The sequence below is a fragment of the Calypte anna genome, chromosome 7, assembly GCF_003957555.1.
Source record: "Calypte anna isolate BGI_N300 chromosome 7, bCalAnn1_v1.p, whole genome shotgun sequence".
NCBI lineage: Eukaryota > Metazoa > Chordata > Aves > Apodiformes > Trochilidae > Calypte > Calypte anna.
The window spans coordinates 4,890,507-4,915,861 of NC_044253.1; the positions used below are offsets into that span (position 1 = coordinate 4,890,507).

Genomic DNA, 25,355 nt, shown 5'->3' on the forward strand with positions numbered 1-25,355 from the left:
CAGTAAGTTTGCCGATGACACCAAGCTGGGGAGAAGTGTTGATCAGCTGGAAGGCAGGAGGGCTCTGCAGAGGGACCTGGACAGACTGGAGAGATGGGCTGACTCCAATGGGATGAGCTTCAACAAGGCCAAGTGCCGGGTCCTCCACTTTGGCCACAACAACCCTATGCAGCACTACAAGCTGGGGACAGAGTGGTTGGAGAGCAGCCAGGCAGAAAGGGACCTGGGAGTCTGGATTGACAGGAAGCTGAACATGAGCCAGCAGTGTGCCCAGGTGGCCAAGAAGGCCAATGGCATCCTGGCATGTATCAGAAACAGCGTCACCAGCAGGTCCAAGGAGGTGATTCTGCCCCTATACTCAGCCCTGGTAAGGCCACACCTTGAGTACTGTGTTCAGTTTTGGGCCCCTCAGTTCAAGAAGGATATTGAGGTCCTTGAACAGGTCCAAAGGAGGGCAACCAAGCTGGTGAAGGGACTCGAACACAGATCCTATGAGGAGAGACTGAGGGAGCTGGGGCTATTCAGCCTGAGGAAGAGGAGGCTCAGGGGAGACCTCATTGCTCTCTACAACTACCTGAAAGGAGGATGGAGCCAGGCAGGGGTTGGTCTCTTTTCCCAGGCAACTCTCAAAAAGACAAGAGGGCATGGTCTTAAATTGTGCCGGGGGAAGTTCAGATTGGCTATTAGAAAGAATTTTTTCACGGAAAGGGTGATCAGACATTGGAACGGGCTGCCTGGGGAGGTGGTGGACTCTTCGTCCCTGGAGACATTTAAAAAGCGACTCGATATGGCACTCAGTGCCATGGTTTAGTGACTGTGGCGGTAGCTGATCAAGGGTTGGACTCGATGATCTCTGAGGTCCCTTCCAACCCAGCCTATTCTATGATTCTATGATTCTATGAAGTAAGGATTCCAAATACCTATGATTTGATGCAGATTTATCTGTGATTTGTTGACATGACTGTGAATGCAACTTTATCTTCTCTATACTGATCTCAAAGTCAGTATAAAATGGTATATGGTACAAAGCTTTATTCTTCAAAGGTTTAAAGGTTTCTTATGGTGTAATAGGTTCACTACACAGGATAAAAACTGGATATAATGGCACAAGAGTTTACTATGTGTCAGATTTCAGAATGCAGTTGACTAGATATTTAGCTTGAGGAGGAAATACAGGATTAAGAATGAAAGCAAATCTGACTTAAAAATATTTAAGCTTAAGATAATGCAAACTGAGGAGGAAGGGAGCATTTCTGCTGTGCAGATACTCCACTGAAAAGGCCTCTCTGGAGTTAACTCTGACACTAACACAGACAGCAACACCAACATGCCCAGCTAAAGGCTTTTGGGTGGTCCCTTAGGTATCTATACAGGCTTTGCATTTCCAGCCCTCCAGCCTGCCTTTTGTTTCCACACAAGCCTGTCTCAGCATCTTCTGTGCACCAACTTAAAGCATAAACCAACTTCCATCAGTAAATTATTACCTGAACTACAGGTAATATTCCTTGTCCATTGCATCTGTTGTTTTCACACTTCTTTTCATTCTCGTTTGATGATGAAGGAATAAGAAATGTTCCTAGGAGTCAGAACACTGGTGGAGAAAGAGAGGTGGTGTTTTTGGAGGAAACATTCTATGGGATTTGGATATGGGCTTTCCTTTTCTTTCTTCCCTCCCCCCTGACTGCTAGAAACAACTGGCTAATGGAAATTATAGAGAAACTGCTGGAATTCCACCAGCTACAGATTCATTTGTGTTTTTATATTTAACCCATTCTGTGTGTTTCTAGCTCCTGATGGATGGAGTAAAAGGCTGAGCATAGCATTAAAAAAAATCTACCCTGAAGAATGGGGCTTGGAAGGGGTAAAATGTATGAATATAATTAAAAGGGAATTAAAAAAAAATAAATCACACCAGTGGAACTTCTCTAGCACATAGTGTGCTTTATTTTAGTAAAGTTTCTTCATAATTTAGTTTCCTGCAAAAGATCTATGCATCCATATATACCAACAGTTGCAGTACTGAAAAGATAGTAAAAATTAACTTGGAAAAAAGGCAAAGTCTGGAAGACTGGCTACATCTTAAGGACAGTGTGGAAGCAGCGAAGGCAGAGTAGAAATGAAGAATCATCTTATCTGCCACCATTCTACGTTTTCATTATAACACCTCAGACATTTTATCTGTACAATAAGGCTTATAGGATATCTGTGTTGGGTTCATCAGAATTCAGTCACATAAACAAATTGCAGTAATTCAGGAAGTTACTGCTTGCCAAATGAGCAGCAAAAAATATGTATGAGTATGCAATCTTGTTTCAGAATAAAATGTGATAGCTTAGCCTGGGTGCATGGTACTTGGGAAGGGGCATGTTCAGCACCCACTCACACATACAGAGTTAATGGCTGGGACTTGACAGAAGAACCTGAACTGGCATCACCTGAATGTGACCCAGGATTTGGATGCAGAACTGTAACACTCCTCACCAGCTCTCTGTAATTTGTGTTTTCTAAATGAATAATCAGACACCATATACAGGGTTTTCTAATGGCAGAGGAGTTCTAAGGCTGGAGTTAGATTGGCACCATTGGTAGTTAGTGGTTTTATTATTTAAGGACAAGCTCTCATCTAAGCTCAGCAGATCTAAACCATAAGTAAGACATGGTGATCATTAAGACTTCAGGGGTATTTTTATTAACTTAGTTCTTGAGGTACAAGATCTCAGCATGTTCCCACCTTCCCATTTAGCAGTCAGAAACACTCCTGCTGTTCCTTTTTCTTTCTGAAAGGTGCATGTCCATGCCTACCCCCCAGGCTATGGACTAGGGATTCAGTTGTGTAAGTCTTAGTTTTCAATTAAAATATTAGTCTAATATGTAGCCAGTGTTTCCCTGTGACTCTCTTCATGAGCATGGGTTCAGAAGATCCTTTGAGTGTGTCTGGTTTTGTATGATGGAGAGACTGAAGTGCTTAATTCTTTGTTGTGAGTTCTGCACTGCTGTTAGATCTAAGATTTGTTAGGAGGAAAAGGAAACTAAGAGAAGAAAACTGAAGCAGTGTTTCAACATAAGAACTAAGTACTTTAATGAGAAAGTAACAGTCAGCATGAGCTGACTCCCAGGGTATTGTCTCCTCTTCATCTTCTGATCAGCATGGAGAAGAACAATGAGAATTTCCTCTTTAGTTTCTCACCATTTCATGTCCACAGCTGCAGTATTTCTACACAGGTCAGAGTTGGATTCTGAATTGTTTAGATTTGAGCCTCTTAAACTCCAGATTACTTTTTCATTTCAGTGGACTGCATTGACATGAATGAAATGCAGCATCTGAAGCAATGCATAGCAGTTGGGGAGCATTGGGCACCATACAGAAGTTTGTAAAATATCACTTTTTCTGTTAATTATAGTGGTGTAAGTCTATGTAGTTACCTAAAAAAAATAAATAAAATAACAATTATTTTAGTTTAGCATAGTATAAATTGCACTGTGATCAAGAATATGAAAATAATATTATTGCATATTTCTATTTACACTGAAAAGTCGGTGTAGCTTTGAAATGCATGCAGAACAAATTGCACAGACATCTAAAACATACATGGTCATGAAAATCCATCAATTTTCACAACATTTATCTTAATACTGCCATGCTTTGGTGGTCGCTGCATCATTTTTTTCACGATGAAAAGTGGCAAATGTAATTATAGGGAAAGGCACAATTACAAATTGCATGCAATTACAGCCAAACAAGTAAACAAAATAAAACTACATTCAGCAAGCTAAGGAGAAGCTGAAAGCCTTTTAATGGAGATGCCAAAGATGAGCTCTTGCAGCTCTACAATTTGCCAGTCAAATTGTTGCCATTTAGCAGAACTTCCCCATAGAAGCTCAGAGTAGAGCAAATTACTGGGAAATTGTCTTTCTGAATTATTATACACTCTTCTCATTGGTTTTTCCCTGTTATTTTTTGACAAGATCTTAATGTTTTCAAAGTTGAGAACTTGCATGTTTTTCTTCAAAACCTGAACTTTTCCATTCTGCATATCTCATGAACTGAGACACAAAATAACTGTGTGGAAAACACATCTCAGAAAATAAGTAATACTTTGGAGGTGTGCTTGTGATTAAAAAAAAAGCTTTATGAGTTTTTTAAGAAGATCAGATGAAAGAGGACAAGTTACTGCATCTATATTTTCAGAAGTTTATCACTGAAATAAGTTCTGTCTTCTGTATCTAAATCAATGTTAGAAATAAATAAAGCTGAGGACACAAGGTCACGTTCCTGGGTACAGGGAGAACTTATTCTATAGAAATTAAATTTAGTGGCAAGTGACTGCTGAGGATTTTCTTGTTCCTCTGTATACAGTTCCTAGGACCACAGTCTAATTAATGCTGCAGGACACACAGATCAAATGAGTGTTTTCTCTTACCTTTTATACTGTGATACAAAGGTATAGCACAGTGTACCTTCCACACAGAGCTTCAGCTGCCCTAATGAAATTTCTCATCCTCCTTTGTTTGTTTCTCCAGCCTGTCTAAGTCTCTCTCTGAATGGCAGCACGGCCTTCCGGTGTGTCAGCCACTCCTCCCAGCTTAGTGTCATCAGCAAACTTGCTGAGGGTACACTCTATACCCTCATCCAAGTCGTTGATGAAGATATTGAACAACACCGGTCCCAGTACTGACCCCTGAGGGACTCCACTTGATCTTTTGAGGTCCCTTCTAACCCCTAGGATTCTATGATTCTATGATTTTGTGAGAAGAGGAAGATTCCCAAGCAGGACACTCCTTGGTTTATCATTTTTTGAAAGATAACAAATTACTGGAGTGGAGGAGAGGGTTTGGATAAAAGGGATTTTATCCTGGCATGGGGATTTTCCCATGAACTTTTAAAAAATAAAAAAATAAAAAAAATGTTGTTCATGTTATCCAGGCACAGTCAGATTATTTTATGGTATCATGGAATGGGTTGCACAGCTGCAATCTCTTGATAGATAATCCTCCCTCTCCACCAGCAGCATACTTCAAGATAATTGGCTGGAATTTTCTTAGCAAATAATTATTTGACCAATTAAAGCTGTTAGTCTGCCAAGTAATGAACTGTGAATGGAGCTGTAATTCTGGTGAAATCTTGCATTTTCATAAATGGAGGGAAGATAAAGAACATCTTAAACTTGTTGAACAAATAGTTTCCAAAACATCGAAAAGATGCAAAAGTTTTTCTCTCTGTAAGCACTTAGGGAAACCAAATGTTATTCAGATTGATGCCTGAGGGGAAAAAAAAAAGCAGTAAAAGGAGAGGTAAAAACTGACATGCTAGGTTTATGAAGTTTCTTTTATGTAAGGCTTTTTTAACCTTTTTTTTTTGTTGTTTATTCATCCAGAATCATAAAGTAAAAGATTATCTATAGAGTTCAAGACCTACATATAAGGGCCTACCCTGTTCTAGCTCCTTTAAAATATTAATCAAATAAATGTTGTATCAGATAGAAACTATTTATGGCACATTTCTTTCCCACTTGTGTAACATAAGCAGTTTATATCAATATTCAACTAGCAGAATGTGTTCAGCTATGAAACATGTTGCCAGCTCACTCGTTTCTCAGCTCAGAACAAACCAGAAATGACATCTGTAAAAGGACCTTGCAATTGGACACTTCAAATATTTCCCTTTCTGACATGGAAGCTGAGTGAGAAAGCCTCTGTTTTGGGTTAAAAATGCTTTTTGAAGCTAAGAGTAAAAATTAAGAAGCAACGAGGAACTATGGGGAGAAAGCCTGCTTGCTTATATATTTAACAAAGCAGATAACTAATAAATGGAGGTGGAAAAAACCCCATAAAATCTAAAAGCAGATGACCAAAGCATGGAAATCTGAAAAATAAATACCATAGTGGGTGGGGGAGTGTTAATAACAGCAGCAGGTGCTAAAGCTGGAGTCTTCTAAGGGCAAGAATGGAAAATTAGCTGGAAGCCCAGCAGTTATCAGACTGAAACAATGGCACATTTGCACCACAACATTCTGAGGTAATTTGCCTGTAGGACAGAAAAAACCCTTATTTTGAAATCAGATGGCAACTACAATGCAGCACTGTCTCAGGTTCTTGTTTCAGGCAAGTTTTTTGACAGCTACCAGCATCAGAAAAAGCTTCCTATCTTCGTGCTGTGCTTTGGGTTAAGAAAAGTAAGAAGTAAGACTTCAATCATCTTGTGTCAGTGTGTACATGGATATAGGTTTGAACGATCTATTAATTTCTGGATAATCTGCTGAGAAGTTAGACTGCAGCAGTATGAACTTTATTTAAGTGACAGGTGGTTAAAAATGTGAATGTATGAGAGAGTACAGATCAGAAATCGACATGTCCTTTAAAATACCATTTAAAACAATCTCACCTTGCTACTTTACTCAGTGTCACATTATACACCATGGAGCTTCAAATTTTGAGAAATGAAAAAAAAAAAAGGTTTAGATTTAATTTGTGAATTACTAGCCCTAAATTAAAGGGGTTTACCAAAGACTATTCAGCTGAATCTCCCAGGCTTCCAATATGCACACTCCTGAAATATTCTGCAGGGTTTCCCATGACTTCAAACTGCCCTGCCACTGGGGTTGTGCACAAGTCACATCTCATCTGCTCAGCTTCAGTTAAGGTTTTAGTTTATCTGATATGGTTTTGATGTGATTTGCCCCCCAAATGCATCACCATCTCCATCCATAAGATGGTGTTAATCATAGAATCATAGAATTGGCTGGGTTGGAAGGGACCTCAGAGATCATCAAGTCCAACCCTTTTACCACCGTTGCGGTTGCTAGACCATGGCACTGAGTGCCACATCCAGTCTCTTTTTAAATATCTCCAGGAACGGAGAATCCACTACTTCCCTGGGCAGCCCATTCCAATGCCTGATCACCCTCTCCATAAAGAAATTCTTTCTAATATCTAACCTAAATTTCCCCTGGCACAACTTGAGACCCTGCCCTCTTGTCTTGTTGGAAGTCATCTGGCAAAAGAGACCAACGTCCACCCGGTTACAACCTCCTTTCAGGTAGTTGTAGACAGCAATGAGGTCTCCCCTGAGCCTCCTCTTCTCCAGGCTGAACAGCCCCAACTCTCACTTAGGACAAGAATTCATCTTCACAGATTTTATTTTCATTGTCTGAGTTTTCTGCCCACTTTGTTCTGTGGACACATCAATGATTCTGCCTCCCTGCCAATCTGGGTCAATTTAAGAATTTAGTTATCCCAGCAATGTGCACTTCTTAAGTGAATAAAGGAGGTCTAGTCCCCTCAACAAATTTCACTGATTAAATATTAGCAGTTTTCCAAGGCTAGATCTTTCTATTCTTGCAAATTTGTATCTATCTCATGTGCATTTGTTAAATTGGAGTGAAAGACCATGTTGAAATGGTGCAAATTTTCATAGTTGCTGGGCTTACTTGGTGGTTATCATCCATAGTTGGTTGTACCAAATTTGGGAGGAAAGGATGGAAGCAGAGGTATAAGGAGGAGATAAATATATATGCACACACACATGTAAATTTCCTTTCTTTTCTTCTTAATCTGAATAATAATACACAAAATCTTTCTCCTGTCTCAAACTGAAGGTTACTGTCAGGCTATTTAGCCCTGCTGTAGGTCTGCACAGGGAATGTGAAAGGCAATTCATCCACCAGTTCCATCTTTCTTTCACCCACTTGGTACTGAGACACTGCAGCTTTTCTTAGAACTGCAAGTAACCTTTAGTAAAAATGTCATTATATATAAGTAATTAAACCAAATAAATATTGCAAGAAGGTATTTGTCAGCCCAAGTTGCAGGAAAATGCATGAAATGTACTTTATTCATGGGACCTTTTCCAAATGTTCATAAAACACACTTTTATTTTACAAAATTCTGCAGAGGAAATTATATATATACACATCTGGGAACTGATGTTCATCATTCATGTGGCAGCTGGGAGATCCCAGCAGGAAAAGGGTGTCCCTAGAATTCAGAAAGCAGCTGTATATCCCCAGGATATGTAAATAGGCACAGGGTTAGGACAAAACTTTTTCTGGCCAGTCTATTGCACACAGGCTCAATCTGATTTTGAATAATAACTTAATATGATTCCAGGCAGATAAAGGCTTCTTGGATTCTTTGTTGGTGGGAAATTGTCCTTCCATTGTCAATGAATTCTTCCTACTTGAAAAGCAGCCATACTGAATCTTTATTCCAATGGGTTAGGGTGTCTTTACCTGCATTTTATAGCCCTGTAATTGCCTTGGTTTCTATGAATTTACTCTTGATTTACATTGTTAGAAATAAATAAATAAAGATGAAATATTAACCAATATAGGCACACAGTCTCCTTAATGTAATTACAGAGAAGTTAGCTATATTAGCCTCTTAGCATCACACTTGAAAGGCTGGAATAAAGAACATCAGCTGCCTCAGAGAAAGGTTACAGAATATAAATAGCTTCAAATAGAAGAAAAAATTTCAATTATGGGTTTAATAAAAAAATGCTCAAAAGTGTACTGTGCATACACTTAGTGTGTAGTCAATTATTCATGATCTTGCAGGCATGTTTTTTGATTTTCCTGTATATTCAAATACTTGAATTTAATAATTTACACACTTTCTCCATTGACATGCCCTCGAGACCCTGGATCTGATGCTTTTCAAATGAAAGCCTCATTGGTTATGTTAAATGGAGCTAAATTTATTTTTCAGAAAAATGAGGAGGATATATCAATATTGACATCTCTTACTGGAATTCGGTGAAATAAAAATTATCTTCAAATCTTGATCTCAGCCTTGTTTGAAGATTTTATTTATATCAAATGATCACATTTTTCCATTAATATTTCCTGACGATTAGTATAAATTATGTATTTCTGGGGAATTACAGGGTGCTCTAATACAGTAATTTATATATTTTTAAGCAAAATGTGACTGTGAAGATCATAATTGTATTAAACTACATAAGTAGTTCTTATTTAGTGTGTGAAGTGAGAGGTGAATATATAGAGAGGGCTTATGTTACATAAAGATTATGACTACCTGTTAGTTGTACATACATACTATATAATTAGTAGAAGCTTTTAATTTAAAAGCAAGTGAGCTGCTGCTCTGCTAGTGTTCAGTTCTAGTCTGTGTGTTCCACATGTGAATGATTCACCTATTCAAGTGTGTGTGTTGTTTCAAACTGGGAATTTGCTGTTTTAATCTTCTTTTAAATAGTTCTGAGTAATGAATCAGAGCATTGTGCAGGTGCTGTAAGGGTTCCCAAGCTGGGCTACACTTGCCTGTTAAATAATTGCCTTTTTCTGAAGTAGTTTTATTGACAAGTACATGATCATCTAGTATGTGAAACTCCAGATACTTGGTATATAGCAGTTTTTTCTCTTTGTTTCTGAGCCTTCTACGGGGTTCTGCTAAGGCTTTGCTGATGTTTCATCTCATTTTTATGTTTTTTTTTTTTTTTCCATAGCTAGTGAGTTTTGTCACTTTGCCTACATTATCTGCTTGGTCAGATGAGCAATTTTTCTTCCTACCAAATACCCAGATGAGGTGTGTTTATGGAAAAGAATGAAAAAAAGTGAGCTATAAGTACATCAAGAGTAGCTGCTGCTGAGTGACTTAGTAACAGTTTTCAGAAAGAATTTCTCTGACTAAAAGTTGGTGGCACTTCATTAAAGGGTCAGCAACATAAAAAGCAGCTATTGCTCTTGAAGACACATTCACTGAAAGGCCCATCAAACACAGTGCTCTCAAAAGCCTTTTTCTGTTATAAATGTAATTACTGTTCTTCATCCTTCCTGTTCTTGCTGTTCGTCATTTTCCTGAAATGACTTCACATACATTATTTTGTATCTCTTTACTGACATTTGCCTTTTTTCTTTTTGAAGTCTCTCTGTGTCACTGTAAAATGGGGGGTTTGTATGCCTCATCTCATGCAGAAAAAGAAAAATTGGTGGTGGGGATACTTCTTCAGTCATTCTGTGCTCATCTTTGCTTTCATAATGTTGGCTCTTCTGATATAAATTCAGATAACAAATAAGCAAAATATCCCATCTGTCTCCCTGCCTGGACACCAGTATGCCCACTTATTTATCTGGCTACATTTTGGAATGGACAAGATTTATTCCAGGTCTTGAAGACCAGTGTCACATCTTGGCCTTCACATATATTTGTAGTTTGCAAGGATGGGCAAAGTTTGCTCATTTCATGGAGTATTTTCAGTCAGAATCAAATCTTCTACTTTAGGGAGAATTTTGACTTAGCAAAAAAGTTGGATAAAATGCAGCTTCTTATGGAACTAACTTGTGGGTTTTTTATTTTATTTATTTATGATTTTTTTTAGTTTGTTGGTGAGGGTGCAGGTTTTAGATTAGAGAGGAGTATCTTTACCTTTTCTTTTAAGGTTCTTTTTGTATTGAGGACCAAAACAGACCCTGGAGGATAAATGTCAGTGAGCTGGTGTGCACTGAAGGACTTGTTCTCCTGAGATTGGATCTCTCTTCAGCAGCTCACTGGAGCTCTACAAAAGCCCAATTACAGTCAGCTCTGACAATCATTTGAATCTCTGTGCATGTCAACAACTGTCCTCAGATCAAGGGTGACAGAGAAATCTCCAGCTGCATGGAAAAAGACCTCAGGGCACTCAAGCAGCCTTCCAAGTTGGTAAATGTGGGTAACTTGTAAATCACTAGGTCAGGAAAAAAAAAAAAAGAAAAAAAACCACTTGTGAAAATGGGAAAGGGAGAGGTAGGTGAAAAAGTGAGATAACAGCTGGAAAAGTAGCTTGTAAAAGCTTCAGTTCCATAGCATCAATAACTGTAAAAGCATTTGAATTTTCTGCTTCAATTAATGCATTGCTTCTGAAAATGCAGCCTTTGTACAAGCAGTCTGGCTTAAAAATTTTCATCCAAGGGAATGGGAATAGTGTTTATGGCCTTGTCAACAGAAAGGAGATTTGGGTGTGAAGGGTTTGCCTGGAGAGCAGGCACAAGAATCAGAATTGCTGTTCCATTTCTGTGCCAGGCACTGAGTCTGCTCTTGTGTTCCAGGATGAACACTTTGCCATGCTCAAGGGGTGTGTGAGATTACATTGGCATCCCAACATCACCACTGGGTTTTGGTCCTATAAAGGCAAGATGAAACAGAACTGCAGTCATGGTGCCTGAAAAATTTCATACAGGAGGTAGTAGGGGTTTCTCTACCTACTACTTTCTGCTGGGAAGCTCTTAAAGGATGTTATGAGGATTTAGGAATGTGGGCACCAGCTCTGTGAGTGCATACATGAAACTGTGCCTCTAACTTTCAAACAGTCATCGACAGGGAAAACTATCCTACCACAAAACCTGAAGGAAGGGAGGTAGCAGAAAAAAAAATAAAAACTTGTTTCAAGTAATTTTCAAAACTTGGAAGGAAAAAACCCAACCTCCTTCCTTTATGAGGCAGTTTTTCCAAGTTCAGTGCAGCCATAAAATCAATATCTCTCCATTGAAAACTCCTTTTCACTGAGTTGTTACATGTTCATAGTGAGATGAGGCTGAATCAAGGCTGAATCAACTCTTGCTTCATCACTTGGTCTTAGTTCCAATATTGCTTGATTCACACAGTTCATGAGAGGAGTGGTGGGAGAAAGCAGTAGGTCCCAAACCCTTAAAAAATTGTTTTTTGTAGTTCACAGGCATGCTGTGTTTAAAATAAATTGTAAAGTAGTCTGTTAAAAGAGGATAATTTATTTCAAATGGGGGTAAATATGGTAATAATTCAGAAAGACTTGCAGTTAAAAAAAAAAAAAAAAAAAAAAAAGTTAAAAACAAAACACCCAAAAAACAACAGAGCCAAAGAATGAATGTGGCAATAACAACCAAGTCTCTTTCTGCAAGTATTTATCTGTGTGTGGCATGCATCCAGCACAAACCAGATGGTATCTGAAATGCTGAACAATTCAAGCTGCAGGCTGAAGAAGTCTCAGCTTGCTCATTAAAACCAAAGCAAAACAAAATTATTTTACTTACTGATGTTCCTGCTGATGTCTGAGAGCTCCAGGAATGGGCAGTGCAGACACTTGGGGTATATTCTCAAATACATGAAGAGGTGTACGACAAGAGAGTTACCTTGTTATGTTAAGGGTTATGTGGTTTATATTGCAATATAAAGACAGGAACTGTTGAAATAGACACTGCATGGACAGCATCCCTCTTAATTAAATGTTACTTGGAAGTTAGGGGATCAGAGAGCACAGGGTAATTCAGTGGCTTGAGTGGTCCTTAAAAATGTGCAGAATTCAAGTTCATGTGTTTCTTCTGCTCTAGATGAGAAACCTCAATGAGATTACAATATTCTGAGGATCATTTCTAGAAAAAAAAAATTTTTTCTTCTGTCTGTTGCATTTCTATTTGGAAAGGAAAAAGTTCTAACAAACCAGCTAGTTAAGGTGACAAAAGCAAAGCTGGGAAAATTCTCAGTTAAATAAATGATAAACCTCTATAAATGATGGAAGGGGTGGGTCATTCAGAAGTCTGACTGCATTTTGTTACAAAAATTTATGCTTTAATGAGATCTGTTGGGAAGTCTGCCTCTCTAGAAAATGAGAGAAGGATGGTGGAATGTTCAGTCCTGAAAACTGCTGTGGCACAGGGACTGGCTGAGGCTGATGCACAGGGATGCAAAACTGTTCAGAAAAATGAAATCTCAGTTTAGAAGTGAGATCAAGTTGAAAGTCTGAAGGAAAAAAAAGTCAGCTGTTAATAGTGTGTGTGTGAGAAGACAGAGATGCCATTGTGAATACACATCAAGAGATAAAAAAAGTATTTAGTTAACATGTAGATTTTTTTTTTTTCGGATATAAAAGGACACTAATTGTATGATTAGAGATTTACTGTGAACTAAGAGTCATGCTATGAAATAGCCATGCAGCAGCAAAATTGGCAGTTCTGCACAATAGGCCAAGCATGAATTCCATTCCCCCCACGGCACGGTGGCTCTGAAAGCAAAGCTTGCTGTACACTGCCCAAAATCTGTGCAAAAGTCAAACTGTGTGACAGGGAAGAGGATGTTCAGTACTGCAATTAGTCATCAAATAATGTAACACCTCTGAAAAAGAAGTTGAATGAGGTACAAAATGCTGGGCCTCTTTCAAAATCCACTTGTTAATCATAGAATCATAGAATCCTTGGGGTTGGAAGGGACCTCAAAAGATCATCTAGTCCAACCCCCCCTGCCAGAGCAGGGCCACCTAGAGTACCTCGCATAGGAACGTGTCCAGGCGGGTTTTGAATGTCTCCAGTGAAGGAGACTCCACGACCCCCCTGGGCAGCCTGTTCCAGGGCTCTGTCACCCTTACAGGAAAAAAATTTTTTCGAATATTCAACTTGAACCTCGTATGCTCCAATTTACACCCATTACCCCTTGTCCTATCACTGGTCACCACTGAGAAAAGCCTAACTCCATCTCCCTGACACTCACCCCTTACATATTTGAAAACATTGATGAGGTCACCCCTCAGTCTCCTTTTCTCCAAACTAAAGAGACCCAGCTCCCTCAGCCTTTCCTCATAAGGGAGATGTTCCACTCCCTTAATCATCTTAGTAGCTCTGCGCTGGACTCTTTCAAGCACTTCCCTGTCCTTCTTGAACTGAGGGGCCCAGAACTGGACACAATACTCCAGGTGCGGCCTCACCAATGCAGAATAGAGGGGGAGGAGAACCTCTCTTGACCTACTAACCACACCCTTTCTAATGCACCCCAGGATGCCATTGGCATCCCATTAAAATTCTGGCAGTGGGCGCAGGGAGGTTCAGTAGTCTGATTTTTTGGATATAATTTTTAAACTTTGAATAATTCATTGAACAAAGGGGGTTTGGAAACTCAGAATTGTCTCAGACTTGAAATCTCTAAAAAATAGCTTTCTGCCCTTAGACACCAAAGGCTGTGGACATCTTTGTTCAAAAGCCATGGCAATGTCTCTAAAGCCTTGCTGGGAGCTAAGGAAGCTCTTGGGGACTTTTGTTTGAAAAATCTTTCAGGTAATAGTTGTTTGGGTCACCACACCAGTAAGTAGACCAGGGAAGCAACATGAGCACTGATGAATTTTTGGAAATTTTATAGAACTCTATAAATCTTCCCTTTGTCTTTCACACATATAGAGGTGCCTCCAGAGCAGTGAATTAAAGATCTGTCTTATTTATTCATAGACATACAAATACATTTATTGAATATGGATAGAAACGTGTAAGACCTTATTTTTTTCAATCCATTTAAATTAAAGAAGCTATATTGTTACTCATCAACCAAAGCCTTCCAGCACACAATGTTGATCTTAAAGAAAAAAAGTGCAGAAAAATGTTGTAGCAAATGTTGGATCTGGAGAGTCTGCTTATTTATTTATTTCTCTTTACCCATTTGCTGCATGCATCTGTTACCTAATGTATTACCTCTGAGCTGGGTTAGACTCCCAGTGTTACTTAGACCATGCAGATATGTTTGTATTAATTCCATTTCTTCTTTTTTACTTTTTTTTTTTTTTTTTTTTTTTTTTTTTTTTTTTTTTTTTTTTTTAAATCTTTAATACCCACACTTACTGATGAATTCTGTAGCTAATCTGTAGGGAGTGTGAGGGGAAGAAACTTGAAAAATTTATATTCACAGGAGCCACTGCCTGAACAAGGAGCCTCACAACTGTTGTTTTATGAAAGCAAATGGGAAAAGCACTTCTGTTTAAAGTCCTTGAAATTTTTTTAGATGCTGGTTCATAGGCCAGGAGGTTTACTTGTTACTGTTCTTCTGATAATAGAGAATCACCTTGGAGCAAACCTGATACAAGTGAAGTTGAGGAATAAGCTTCCAAAGAATAGATCTGAAAATTAGATATTGTATTTGATAGGAAAAATGGGCCCAATATTTTTACATTGTGATCTCAGCTTCAATGCATTTCTTTTAATGTGTGAAGTAAATGCACTGGGGTAAAACCAGTGACTGTCAGAGAAAGGAACACGAACAGCAGAAAATCAGTCAGGACTAAAGAAGCACTTAAAAGTGGCATTTTTTAAAATAAAAACTCAAAAAACAAAGACCACCAGGAGGCAGAGATAACAAAAGATGGGAGAAAGGTCCCCCAAACAGCATGGTGAATTTTTTTCCACCATAAAAGCATCCACAGGACAAAAGCAGACAGAGAGGGAAACATCACTCATCAAGGATTTGTTGTATTTAAGAGGTCCAGAGGCTGAGACCATTCTTCATGGTGTGGGCTTCTCTTTTTTAATCATCTGTATTATGGGAAAAAGTGAAAAGCTATAACGAATTTCAATAGCACAAGAATGGAACATCATTTTTGAAACAGCAGAATAGGGATAAAAACTCATCCCAGCTACTGATCTTCTGAACATCTTGGATTGAGAAAAAGGGCATCAAAGCATCCTCACACAAAATGGGCCAAAAATGGGCCAATCAGCTGCCCCAAACTGGCAGTAAAACAATCACTGTTTGGTTTGGTCTTGGTTTTTAGTCAAAGAACAAACGCAAGTTTTACCAGGGGTAGGTTACAACTTATTTTTTTTTTTCCCTTTCTTTTTTTCATGTAAGAATAGGAAGACAAAAAAGGGGTAGTTTGGCACACCATGGGATCCATACAGACTTTGTGCTAAAATATTATGCCCCTTCAGACTGTACTGCTTCAGACAATTTGTGCAGCAAGGAAGAGCTCTCAAAAAGACTGTAGGATGTAGCTACTGCCATCTTTTTCCACTAAAACACAAAAGACAACGGAATTCTTTTTTTTTAAAGTCTATTTAAAACTCCCCTCTTTCTTAACCTGCAGCTCAGTTCTTTTTACTAGGAAGTCACCATATTCAGTTTCCTCTTTGCCTTAGGGATAGAAGAACCAGCATTTCTATAGCTGCAGCACAAAAAGCCCAAGTTTTTCCCAGCTGGAGTTAATAATCAAGGCAAATTAATTGAAAGTAATTTAAAAGTTGTTAGTGGCAGCTGAGCTAGCATCTCTACCAAGAGGCTTCAGTGTGCTGTGCAAACACCTCTGATTTGAGCTCTCTCTGGTGTTTTCTACATAATGACACTTGGAAGGGAAAGATGTCACCTAGCTGAGTAGACTTTTCCAATCTCAATATTTAATTTAGTTGTCTGATTTCCACCTACTTTCACTCCACATGACTTACATGCTTTGGATACAAACCCAGAACTTCTGAAGGTGTGGGTGGTAGTGAGCAGACACAAAATTAAATATTTGCAAGGTGTTTTTCAAGTAAAATATCCGTGGACACCATTGATATCTTTACTTTGGAGGAAAACAAGAGGTGTAAGAAATGGAAAACTTAAAAAATAATGAATGTGCAATAACTAAAGTCACATTGTGGAAGGTTAATAGGAGTTGAGTATGGTTATAAGCCAAAGAATGCTAAGAAAGGGAACACAATTTTGTTACATTTTCAATCCTAACCCAGAGATAGACAGTACAAAGGAAAATTTGAGCCTAATAGGATAACATTTTCAGCAAAGTGGTCTGGAAATGGAATCTTTTAACTATATATGTTCTGTAAGTCCTTAGGAATGTATTCAGGTAAAATATGAATTACAAGGTTGTCTTCCTGAGCTCCTTTCATTGGAATGAAGTGACTTCAGTAACCACAAAAGGCATTTCTTTGAATTATATTCCAGTAAATTAACTACTTCTCCTATAATCTGACTGTAAACAGTGTAAATAATTTTGATAACATTCAAACTCACCCATGTAGTTATCAGTTGTACTCTTTCAGTCATTATGTGGTTAACCTTTTGTAGGCTTTCTCTGAAAAAAACCCCAAGCAAACACTGCTACCCCCAGCAGTAGGTTATGTACTATCACTGGATGTGGCACTCAGTGCCATGGTCTAGCAACCGCAACGGTGGTTCAAGGGTTGGACTTGATGATCTCTGAGGTCCCTTCCAACCCAGCCAATTCTATGATTCTATGATTTTTCTGGAAAAATGCCTTTATTTGAGGTGAACAATGTCCCTATTCAAAAGATACTTAAATTGTAGCATATATATTCAGAGCTGCAGTAAGCCTGTCCATTTTATAGGTACTGCTTGTTCTCAGTAAGAATTACTGAGCACTGATTCATTAGTATTATTTAGTAACCACATCAATAAGCTTTTGGGTTTCTTTGTACATATATATATATATATAAAATTATAGAAAAGTAATCAGTTTAATGTCATTACTGTCACTTGTGTTCTTGAAGGGCAGGATTCTGTTCTCATAAATGTAAATTGGAGTTGAAAATCCCAAGAAAATTCAAAAGTGGTCTGTATTGCTACAGGTAAATCAATGGGAAGGATATTTTTCTACTCAACATTTGGTAAAGGATTTTGTGTTTGCTTTTTTTAAACCATCATGAATTTACAGGGTCTACTGTATGGCTTTCCTGTCTAAATATGAAAAGATTTGTTCATAGATCTATATAATATATCAGATTTTCCTATATATAGATCCAGTGCTAAATAATGTTTCTTCTATCTTGAGTTTTCCCTTAACTGTTGTCTCACAATGTATTAGGACAAGACAATAAAAAAGTTTAGGCAGAAACTCCACTTTCATTTTGACAGAGTAGCATATTCTAAAGATTAGATTATTATATACAAAGGCAGCCTAGTATGCATCATGTTTATAAAGAATTTTGATACTTTCTTGGGTTTGATATTGGAAAATATTTCAACTGTCCAACAGAATATGTAGTGCTAGTGTGAAAGAGATTGAATACTTTCAGTGAACTGGTTTTATGCTCATTAAAAACGTAAGGAAATCTTCATTTCTTCATTCCTCTCTTCAACATACTGATTTTGCTTAATTAGTTTATCCCCATAAACTTCTAGTGTAGATACCTTAAACTTTTCTAAAAATAGCATGCACAGATGTTATGACAAATTGTAGTTTGCGTTCATTTTTCTTTGTATTTTTTTTACTATTTCATATAGATTTACACAGAAGTTTGATTTTATTTCATAATTTGATGACAAGAAGTTAGCTTGAGTTTGGGTGGGGTTTTCTTGTATTTTGGTAGGGTCTGTTTTTTTTTTTATTCCATCCTGAAGAGATTATCAACCTAGGATCTTAATATTGGCTTGGAACTATTAAAATATAATGTTACATAAAATAGAAATGTTTTGTTTCTCATGTAGGAGTATAATTTTTTTTTCCCCCATGATGCACACCTCTCTGCTAGACCTTTATGAGAGCCAGTAAAAGTTGGATTATTTAGTTAAGCACTGCTTCAAGCTCCTCTTGATGGAAGTGTTAGTCACAAAAGTTGAATCCCATGTCTTAGCAACACTACTTTATTGAAGAGAGAAGAGAAAGAAGATTGAGAAGATCATAGGACTGTAGAATTATTTGGGTTGGAAGAGACCTTTAAGGGTCATTTAGTCCAACCTCCCTGCAGTGATCAGGGACATCTTCAACTAGATTAGACTGCTCAGAGCCCCTTCCAACTTGACCTTGAATGTTTCCAGGGGTGGGGCATCTATCATCATGAAGTACAAAACCCAACTACTTCTCTTTCTTCTGTTAAGATCCTTGTTGGGAGGAAGTGGCTTTCTTCTCTCTGTACAATACCTCCTCATCTCCTGCCAGGCAGAAAAGCACTTGAACCTTGCACCAGTTGCTCCTGCATCCATGGCAGATTTTGGTCAGACTTTGCATCTGTGTCATTTCTGCAGTTTCTTCCTTTTGGAATTTAATGCTCTCCGAGATGGTAAAAGATGAAAAGCTGAACAAGTTGTGGGTTCAAGTCCTTCAGTATTGTAGGTATCAGCATTCAGACATTGCCATTCACTTGCTTGTGCCTCTACCAAAGTCACTACACTTTCATCTTGAGTCCTCCAAAGCTTTCAGCTCTTCTAGGATGTGATGGAAAGCTTAAGACACATTATAAGCAATGAGAAGTCTAATGCCCCACTCTGAAAAACTTTGTTAGGGCTAAGGAAGGATAAAAAAAGTCATGGTAGCTCTCCTCAGAGACCAGAACTCAGCAGACAATATTATTGGACTATTATTTCAGTGATGAACTACCAATTTTTGTTTCAAACCCCATTATTATGCAGAATTGCACCAAAGGTGACATTTTAAAGTATTACTTTGGATAAACCATGAGCGCTTGAGCTCTTTGCCCCAGCAGAAGCCTCCAGGAGTTGCTGAGCAGGTGCAGAAGGTTCGGGACTCTGGGTGTTTGTATTCAACAGAAGCTGGGGTGGTCTGGCCCAGAGTTCACAAAAACTTGTTTGTAGGAAAGCTGAATGAGCTGGAATGTTCCATGAATTTCAGTAGTACATGTTCAATAACATAGGAAGATCTGGCTTGAAAGAGCTGGAGAGTGTTGGCTTGTTCCCTGAGGTTTATCCTCTTTGTTTCTAACCTGGGTTCTTTGTCTGCTCCCACCATGCTGCTGTCTGCAGGCACGTTGGGTTTTGTATTGTGAGAAAGATACAGGCAAGGCTGAACCCTGTTAAACAATGCCTTCTTAAAGCTATTCAAAGAGTACAACACTGGGGAGGGAAGGGTTTTTTTTTATTTTGTGGCTGGTAAACATACAAAACTAATTTTCTCTCTGAATTGTAGGAACCTTTCAGCCTGCAAAGTCTTTTAGGAGGCTCTGAGAACTACTTGTTAAACATTTCCAATAAGTGATATCTTTTCCTGGCTGGTCCAGTTTTTGGTTGCTAAAAGTTTTGGTTCATCTTTATTTAATTCTAAGGAAGTGAGGATGTGGATGTGTTGTGAGACAGTAACATGCACTGTAGTGTATGCTACTTTTTGTTGGAAATTAAAGGCATTCCAGGTCAGTTTATAGTTACAGGCCAATACTGGATCAAACAGGACCTTCAGTGTCCATAAGACATGAAGCTCTGGAGTTTGTACCTTTTATGACACTGTACATACTCCAACAAACCTGCTTATTTCTTTTATAGTGTTAAATTCTGTACTTAGAGCAGCTAAAATTTGTTCTCGTTATTTCAGTCACTCAATTTATTTTCATTTGGTGTAATTTATGTTTATGTGTGTGTACAAAATAAAAGTGAATAACTTTATGATTGCAAGCTACCTAGCTCGTTTTAAAAATGTATGAGGTGTATTTCTAAGTTACTGCAGTAAAACTGAATTAAACATATAAGATAATCTTTAAAATTAATAAGTAATGCAGATTTAATAACTTTTATTTTTTTTAAAAAAGAATCATTTTAAAAAAACCAAACCACAAAACAAAAAAACTCCTCACTTGTAAAATGTTGTCCCTAAATTTTCATGTGGTTATAGGAAACACTTATGCCCTTCAGTTGTAAATTTCTTTCCCAAAATCATAAATAAAATATGCATGTTGATACTAATGTCATCTACTAAAAAGTCTTGATGTATTGCAAAGGAGATGAAAACTTCATCTTTTGCTCTTTAATAGTTGAAGTTAAGGTATCAGTGTATGTTTTAGTCCTTTCTTGTTTTTAAAACTGTGTCTTATGTTATAAATCTCATCAGACCCTGTGAAAATGTCACATTATTTGGGACTTGAGAACTACTTTTTGGCCTGAATATGAGCTCTACTGATGCAACCACAAACTTAGTAAATTCTGTTTTAATCTATAGACATTTCTAACCTTCTGTGGGGGTGCAAAAAAGTTCAGAAAATATGGGCTACAGAAGGATTGCCACAATCACAATTTCCAGAAGTTGTTACAGATACAATCCAGTAAATAAGTCCTTCTATTCTCTTATTTTAATAGAATTTCTTCAGTCTAATGAATATGCAAGCTGGAACATGATAGAATGGAATATATGCCCCAGAAATGTGATTTTTGGTGTCTCCAGACCCACTTGGGTGGGCTTCAGGCTGAAGTCCTGGCTGGTACCCAAGGCAGAGGGGCTGTGACCATTGGCAGCACCCAGAGCTCATCCCTGGGACAAGAAATGACTTCTCATATAGAGATGGATGATATGTGTAAATATAGTCAAATATGTTTTATACTGTTTAATAGAACTTGTGTGCTGCAGGGATTTGGATCTGTGTTGTATCCAGCCCTTCTTTTACACCACTGAATTGCTCTATAAAGAATATCTTTTTTTTCTCTGACATTTATGCTCTTTAGATATATAAATATCTAACATAAAGCTTTGACGTGCTACAATATTGCTGGTATTAGGTACTTTAATTGTCTAAGTAATTAACACTTCTTTTGTTCATGATAACTTTTTCTCAACCTGAGACTATTAGCAGCCCATTCTATGTTGTGCACAGACACCAACTCATTAAAGCAGTTGACACAAGACAACCTTGTGTGACACTAATTAAGTGAAAATCTCTATATTAAAAATAGGTTCCTTATAACCAATGAGAAATGACCACCTCTGAGACAATATTTTTTTTTACTTTGTTGATCATATTGTATTTGTGTGATGTAGTAAATCACACCAAAGATGCATTAATAAAGCCTTTCTGTCTCTGCAAGTACAGAATATTAATAATTTTTCTTCCTGAAAATGGAGCAATTTTTTTCACCTCTTCCTGCTTTCTTCACTGACAAATGTTTGGGAATCCAGTCCCCAGAAATAACCAGGGCAATGTAAATTTGCAGTGGGTTTGCTTTTTTATATAGGTATGTAGAGAAACAAGATAAACCAGGTGCCTCGAGTTGCCAAAGAGTGGGTGTGAGTCCACCTGTGCCTGGTTATTGCCAGGGGGCCAATAAAGGTGGGACACACACCCACAGAGAGGAGCTCACTCTGGTGCGAGGTAGTGCAGAGGCCAGCAGCTCATTGACCCTCAGGAGCAAGAAAGGCTCTTCCTGCTACGTAGGTATACTCAGGAACCTTCCTTTATTCTAGATTAGTAAAACTATTTTAGCTTTTTAATCTTTAGGGACTGTAGCAAAGAACATGAATTCTGTCATCTTGTCTGTGTGATCAGTTTTACTGCACAAGTTGAAGCTGTGGTCGTTGGGCAAGTGTATAAAAAAACTAAAACACATTAATGTGTAATTATATTATGCTTGGGTAGTTGTGATGGGAAATCATAATGGTGCAAATTGTTATATTGTTGTTTTTAATCAAACACCACTGGCACACTGAGTTTTGCAACAAGAGATAGAGACTTGCTTTTTAAGAAAAGTTCATGTAATGTCTTTCCTCTTGTGAGTTCTTTATTCTTCTTATTCCAAACAACAACCTCTTTTCTTTAGCTCTAGATATTTTTATTACTATTTTCTGACTACAAAGAGGGTTGGGTTGTTTTGGGTTTTTTTATTAGTTAATGCGAGATATTTTTTTTACCTCACTGTGTTATTTTGCAAGGTTGCATTTTGCTATTCATGACAAATTCAAATAAAAAGAATCCAAGGTGAAATGCATTAACATTGCAGAGTTTTAAAACTTGTGCAAGACCCATTTCTAAAATTTTTATTAACAACTCCAGGGTGTTATAGGATGGGGAGTGGGAATGTGTGATTTACCATAATAACACACTAGGTCATGTGTGTGGTTTTTAAGGCACTATACATAAGTACAAATGCATGTGTTTTTATAGATTCCTTCAAATGAAGATAGCTTTAAGGCTAGGACAATGGAAGTCAGATAATGTGCTCAGAAAAGGTGAGCTTACCAGCATTTAATGAAGCTGTATAGAGAACAGAAATATGTAAGAAATAGGGAAAATTTCAGATATTTACATTAGTAAAGGCTAAAATTTTGCAATCTGTTCTGTAGGGATGTAAATGCCTTAAAAATCTGTGATACACAAACTACACTCTGTTGCCTTGTTGCAGGCAGATGCAGCCCTGATGATATCAATAAAGACATTTCCATTTATATCCAGAAAACTGCAAGCAGAAAGAGAAAAAGCAAACTGGTTTGGATTTGTCAGTTCCTGTATCAGTTTTGTATCTTCCTGACCCTATTTCCTACATTAATTTTCATCCTGATACAGTGTGGCAGTCTCTAAGTTAATGGATTTATTAACCACTTTATTACATTAGACTTCTGACCTACTCTATGAACTCTTTGGAAAGAACATTGGAACAGTCCAGGTGACTCCACTCTCATTTCCTTTGTCTTTCTGCTTCTTCCACCAGTTGTTGTTTGGTTTGGTTTGATTTTCTATAACTGGAGAGACCACAGAGAAGTTGGTGAGCAGGTAATTTTGTGTTCACTTTGTGGTGAATGAGCTCTCTGACAACCCTTAATTTTGCTTGTTAAAAAAATTAAAAAAATTAAAATATTACATTGTTTGGCTCTTCAGCCTAGAAATTGTTACATTTAGAGCTGTTCAGTGAAGAATTACTCCAGCCCTATACAACTGCTGTACTAGATAGGGCTTGGCCTAGACAGTCTTTATCCTCTTGCCTAGGTGAATTTTCTATTTGAGGTTACTTTTAGATGCAAAGTGTCCAACTGCATTTAGGAGTCTGGGTGGATTTTGTTGGTATATTCCAATTTAATATTGGTAAAAGGCTCCGTGGCTTTTACAGCTTTACTCTGGAGATTTTTGTAAGCCAAAAGCCACCTTGAGTTCAGGTCCTGATTCTGGTGGCTGCTCACCTCCAGAAATGTGTTCTGACTCCAGCCCCGTGTCAGCCCAGGGGGATACCTGGATAATAATCAAACCCTGAGCTTTTTTAGAAAGATATCCTCTACCTCCTTTTTTTCCTCTTCAGCCTTTTGCAACTTTCACCATAGTTTTTCTACTACTCCCAATGGTTATATTAAACAGTAGAAAAGATGGGTCCTGTGGTCCTGACAGAGTCCTGAAGTGGACAATTCTCATGTTTTTATACAAAAAGAAGTATTTAAACAAGTAAGGTTAGTGAATAATCTTGGATTTAGTTTGCTGTTCTCTAGAACCTACAAAAACACAAAAGAAGAGGGAAATGCAAACAACTATAAAGCACCATAAACCCAATATCCACCTGCTGAGAGTTCATATATAGAGTTTGGCATATATATATTTAAGTGTATTTGCCAAAGCCTGTCACAAGAGTATAGAAACTGGAGGTTTGTGGACCACTGTGAGGCTTGTTCAGGTTTTATGGGTAGATAAACTTTGGAACTATTTTGTCTACAGTATCACAAAAAATTGGAAACCATTCTTCAGAAGTGTATTTCAATGTGGTTTTGTGGGGTTTTTCAAATTGAGATTTTGATGACTAAATGATGTATCATAGAATTGTTTGGGTTAAAAAAAGACCTTTTAAGATCATCATAAGTGCAACTGTTAACCCAGCACTGCTAAGTCTACCACTAAGCTATGTCCCTCAGTGCCTGACAACCCTTCTGGTACAGAAATTTTTCTTAATATCCAATCTAAACCTCCCCTGGCACAACTGGAGGCCATTTCCTCTTATTCTGTTGCTTTTAATTGGGAGAAGAGACCAAACCCATCTCACTACAGCCTCCTGTCAGGCAGCTGCAGAGACCAATGAAATCTCCCAAGGCTCCTTCTCTCCAGGCTAAACACCCCCAGTTCCCTCATAGGCTGCCACTGGTTTAATTTTTTCCTTGTAAAATACTATTTTGGAGACAATTTGCTGTGTCTGTGGGGTCAGAGATTACTGCTATTTGTTCTGTTGCAAACAGAAAAATACTTTGCCTGCTCTCTTCTTTTTTTGCAGTTGTCCAGGTCCTATCCTAAGTGTTGTCTCTTCTTTCTTGGATAGCTGAATTCCTGATTTAGTTGTAGGTGACTTCAAATTTATATTCATTATCAGTCTACGTGGTTAAATAAAGCATATGGATAAAAGTAGCAATGAATAAGGGGCTACTTACAATACTTAAATTCTTATTAGATAAGAAACCTTTGTTTGCATATGTACAAGATACCAAAGAGTAAAATATAAAAGTAATTCCCTTAAATTCATCCCAGTGTTTCCAAGTCCTTGTATCAAAAGTGTGCATCTAGTGCGTTTGAGACATTATTTTCTAAAGCACTGAGGGTACCAGGAGATACTGTGTATGTGTTCAGCTTACCCTTTACCCATTAAGTTGTAACTACAGCAATTGGCATGTAGTATTCAACTGCTTGGAATCTTTAAAACATTTGAACATAAAAAAGAATGCATTCATGCAAATATAGTTTTCCCATTAATCTCTAATTTTCCCACAAAAGCAACCTCTTCTAACAGCCATAGTTTAGCTCTGAACTTTAAGTATCCTTAAGGTACAGTGTGTGTTGTCTTGGCAAGGTCAGAAACATTACATTAAGATGTTTTGATTTCAAGTTTTCTAAAGGGTAAGCACTTTTAAAATCCCTGGTTATCAGTGATGAACTGGACACAAAATAAATTTAAAACCACCTGTGAGGTTGACTTCTCACTCTTAAACTATATCAGATATT

General features: G+C 37.8%; 1 protein-coding gene across 1 annotated transcript in view; it reads left to right on the forward strand.

Annotated features, from left to right (window-relative positions):
• The window catches only part of LRP1B (LDL receptor related protein 1B), a 637,314-nt gene that overhangs the window by 241,735 nt on the left and 370,224 nt on the right, over window positions 1-25,355 (forward strand). The gene's annotated exons all lie outside the window — the stretch shown is intronic.